This window comes from Olea europaea, chromosome 17 (genome assembly GCF_002742605.1).
Source record: "Olea europaea var. sylvestris chromosome 17, O_europaea_v1, whole genome shotgun sequence".
Taxonomy (NCBI): Eukaryota; Viridiplantae; Streptophyta; class Magnoliopsida; order Lamiales; family Oleaceae; genus Olea; species Olea europaea.
In genome coordinates this window covers 11,981,722-11,987,108 of record NC_036253.1, presented here as the reverse complement: position 1 = coordinate 11,987,108, position 5,387 = coordinate 11,981,722, and positions in this window count along the sequence as shown.

The following is a 5,387-nucleotide window of genomic DNA, read 5'->3' as shown; positions in this document are numbered from 1 at the left end:
TATATATATATATATATATAAATATATATGATAGTCAACCAATTTTCTTATTTTTAAAATTAATAATTTGATTAACCTTTTTTCGAATTCAAATAACTAGAAACATATTTTGTAAGTTGAAAATATTATGGACATGTTCGGTAGTAATTATGAGAATTGATTTTTTGATCGTTAGGGAGAAAAGTTGGTCCTATCAGTGAGTAAAGAAGTCAAAAATGACGGTTAAAATAGTGAAATAACAGTCAAAAAATTAATTTTTTTGAATGTGAAAAATTGCTACCAAACGAGAATTATATCAAACAAAAAAAAAAAAAAAATTAACTCGTTCTCTTTTTAATAACATTTAATTCTACTCAACCTAACATTTCAACCGTGCTCCGCCATCTCCATCTTTGTGGACCACATCAAACAACCTATAGGTGGATTGCAAATGACAACCGACTTTTAAATTTTCTAAATAAATAGTTTAAACCCTTTTTTAATTTCAAAAATTGACCAATATCTATGAACACTTTAGGTAGCCTCAGATTATACACAAAGGACAAATTTTTCTTATAATTACTCTTAAATGAAATTTAAGCCTTGTTTGATTCTATTTTGTTCAAAATATATATTTTTTCTCTCTTTTTTTACAACCACACATTTTTCAATAAAATAATATTACACGCGAATTCAAAACTGTTATTTATTTATAACCACACATTCTCCATTAAATCTCTATTCAACCTACCACGTGAGTAAAAGCATTAAGCGGCATGCAAATCACTCTTGTGAGCCGCACGTGAGTCGAGCTAGGCGAGCCTTATGAGTAGTGTGCGTGGGGCACTGATTAAATGAGAATTAAAATTATTTTTTCAATAACTAAGAAGATAGTATTTTTTTATTTTTATTTTTTGCTATGTCTTATATTGGAAGTAATAGTTACGTATATTTTGGTAGTATTATATCTTAGTGATGGTAATAACTCTTGTGAAAAAAACTATATGATGTTAAACACATTGTATCAGATGAATCCACTACTCATAGATGGTATGGCTTGCATGGTGGATTGAGTCGAGCCTAATTGTGGTTGAACGAATGGCTTGACTCGATTCATTTAACAACTCTCATGTCCTTCCATCTCCATATCCATATGTCAATCACACAACCAATTGGTAAGATCACGATTGAAACGATATCAATCGATTTCCAAAATTTCAAGATTTAGAATATATTTAGCCCTTTGTAAATTTCAAATTTGAATAGTAACTTCGGTATGCCATAAAAATTATAAACAACAAACAAATTTTCTCACGCTCGCTCTTCAATGCCAGTTAAATCATCTTCAATGTAACAATATAAACTATTTATACACGTGACAAGTGAATGAGCACTTATATCTTCAATGTAATAAAAAATGATAAACTTAATGGTTGAAAAGTTGTGATCATATGAAATATGTTGTTAAAGTTAATTGTGTGGGAGAAATTAATTGCCATCAAAATAGCCAAATATATCATGTTGTATCATCAAGAACATATGAACCAAAGCGGAAGCATACTTGAATTAAACATTGTTAATTGCAACGATTGAATCTTGCTGTTATGTTTTCAAAATCAACACGTAGCTCCTTTTTCTCTTTGGTTATGTCTTCCATGATTTAAATTAGATTAATCAAAACCCGAAATAACGAAACCTTATTAGAACACTTTAAATGGGTTTAACCAAATTTAATAGCCTTTAATTTAATACACAATAATTCACATATGAGCCCACACGATCGTTTAAAAAATCCTTACAATCTCCCACTTGGACTATATGTGTTACCTTATAATTGTGTATTAAACATAAATTTATGAGTGCTCAGAATTTTGCTATTATTACCGAAAGCATCCCCAAACAATCTGATCTATCAATTATATCAATATAGGATCAAAGTAGTTTTTACTACTTTAATCGTAACTAAACCCATCAATGGTCATGTATATCGATATAACTGAATGACATAGATCAAGCATGGAAATTACATGTGATGCGATCTTAACATGCCTATTTCCAACTAATCCACCTTAATATCTTAGTGAGATCATTTTCAAACAAGTCAGAGATAATAAACAAAAAAAAAAAAACTTTATAATTGAAAATAATTTTAACCATAAATTATATTCAAAATAATAGTACATGTGTCTAATATGAAAAACAAAAATACGAACTCCCACGATTCTAGACATCCTCAAGAGATATTACACCCATATAAACAGTATGCTCATGAAAGACCTTCAATCCCTTAGTAAGAGAATCCACAACCATGAAGTTTATCCCAATGTGCTCTATTGACACATGTCCACTATAATTTCTTTCTTTAATAGTCAGGAATTTGATCTCTATATGTTTTGACTTTATCGAGCTCCTGTTGTTATTAAAATACAGCACTGCTGATTTATTGTCACAAAATAACTTGAGCGATCTTTCTATATTGTTCATAGTGCGAAGCCCGGTGACAAAATTTTACAGCTATATTTCATGGTTTGATGTCTCATAACATACTATAAACCCCGCTTCCACGGCAGAGTAGCTATGAGTGTCAGCTTAACATTCTTCCAGGAAATAACACCTTCAACAAGCAGGTAGAGCCTGAAGTGGATTTCCTACTATCTTGACATCCCGCGAAATCAAAATCAGAATAACCAATAATCTCCAACTGGTCTAATCTCCTGTATGTGAGCATATAGTCTTTTGTTCTCTGTAAATACCGCATGATCTATCGGCTGCTTTCGAATGACTCATTCTCGGGTTACTTAAATATCGACTTAGCATCCTAAAAATATACGCTATATCCGAATGCAGTACAAATCTGGGCATACATCAAACTCCTTATAGCTGAGGAATGAGGACTCTTCTGCAATTCTTTAATTTTTAAGTCATTTTTGGGGCATTGACTTAAGCTGAACTTGTCTTTTTTAGCCACAGGGGTATCACCTACTTTACAATCTTGCACGCCATATCTTTTAAATACCTTTTTGATATACCCCTTTTATCATAATCTAATAATACCCCGAGAACGATATCGATGTATTTGAATTTCTAATACAATTGAGGCGTTATTAAGATCTTTCATCTAAAATTCTTTGCTAAAAATCTCTTGATTTCGTGTAATAAGCCTATATCGTTGCTGCCAACCAATGTGTCATTGCCATATAAAACCAAAAAAATATACTTACTCTTCCTGAATTTGTGGTATACACAATCATCGACTAAATTCATCCCAAAATCAAATGAGATGATCTTTTGATGAAACTTGTAATACCATTGATGAGACGTCTGTTTAAGTCCATAGGTGGATTTTTTTAGTTTACAAACTATTTGCTTTATATCATCTGATACAAAGTTTTCTGATTGTACCATATAAATTATTTTATCAATGTCACCATTGAGAAACGTAGTCTTAACATCAATATGATATAACTCAAGATCGAAATGTGCTACCAATATCATTATAGTCCTGAAAGATTCTTTCGAAGAAACCGGATAGAAAGGCTTTTTATAATCAATGCATTTATTTTGTGTAAAGCTTTTTACGACAAGACGAGCCTTATACATCTCACATCACGCTTTTAATCCCTCTTGGTCTTAAATATCTATTTGCAACCAATGGATTTGCACCTTCACACAATGGAACAAGGTCTTACACGTCATTGTCTTTTATGGACTTTATCTCTTCGTTCATGGCATCAAGCCATTTTTGAGAATTAGAACTTTCCATAGCTTGACGGAAGTTAATCGGATCATCTTCTACCACTCCAATGTCAACTTCATGTTCTTGGAGAAATATGTTGTAATAATTTGAAACCGCATTTTCCTATCTCTCTAGTGGATCTTCTTATTGACATTGGTTCTTGAGACTGTATAGTTTATTCTTCTAAAACAATTTGTTGACCTTCAAAGGGAGATACAACGACATTTTCTTAATCCGGAGTTGCTTCTTGAACAATGTCCGAGATAGAAACCTGATCATTGTCAATGATAATTTGAGGAATTTCAACATATTCATCTTCAAAGACTAAGCCACATTCTTAAGGAACCAAGCATTTCTTGTCTCGAAAATTGCCTTAGTTGTGGGATCATATAACTTATAACTCCTCGAACTTTTCAGAATATCCAATAAAATAGCAACTGATGGTCCTTCCGTCCATTTTTTTTTTCATTTAGCTTATTGGGCCTTAGCTTAGCTGGACACCCCAAATGTGTTATGTGCTTTAAACTAGGCCTCTTACCCTTCTAGAACTCATAAGGGATTTATCATTGGTCTTAGTTGGAACTCTGTTGAGTATATACGCTGCAATTTTTAATGATTCATCCATAGAGAGATTTTGGTAAGATAAAATGACTAATCATACTCCTCACCATGTCCTTAAGTGTTCTATTTCATCTCTCAGCAACACCATCCATAGTGGGCGAACTTGGCCTAGTGTACTGTGGGACAATACAACATTCCACTTGAAATTTAGCTTCCGTTTGAGCCCCATTATTCCTCATTACATTAAATTAAATTTTTCTCTCTCCTACTTTTAACCACACAATCTTCAATAAAATAATATTACACGTAAATCAAAATTTTTTCTTTTCTTTTCAACCACTCATTTTTCAAAAAAATACTATTCAAAACATTATAATCTCCAAGAAATGGGGCTCAAACGGGGGCTTAGCAAATGGTCCTGGACGTTGTTCACCTGAACTGTCATATTTGCCATAGTATTTCCCCACACGATCAGATCTGACATTCATAATTCTTTTGTCGAGTTGGTTCTCAACTTCAACTTTATAATTTTTGAACACATTCATTGACTGTGATTTTTCATAAATGAGAGATATATATAGCCATATCTTGAAAATCGTCTACAAATATTATAAAACATTGTTGACCATTCCAAGAACCCATAGGGAATGGTCCAAAGTCCTGATGGTTTGAAATCTTCTTTTATTAGTTTGTTTTTCCTTTATACAGTTGACACACAAGTCATAATCTGTGAAGCAAAGAGGGTCGAGAATCCTGTCAAACACAAGTCTCTCAATTCTCCTCTTAGAGATGTGACCCAATCTCTTGTGTCATAACGAGGTAAAATTCTTGCCAATTAATTTTTACTTTAAACATCGAGTACTTGCATGCAAGAATTCATTAACAAAAATAATTGTATCAATTATATAAAGATTATTGTAATCTGATAAAGAACCGAAACCAACCAATTTTGAATCTTGAAACAAACTAAAATTTCCATTCTCGAATGAACAAAAATAACCATATTTGTCCAAAACAGAAATAAAAATCAAATTTCGTTTAAAAGACAGTACAATAAATATTTCATTAAGATCCAAATAAAATCCAGTCTTTAACAATAATCTAAATTTTC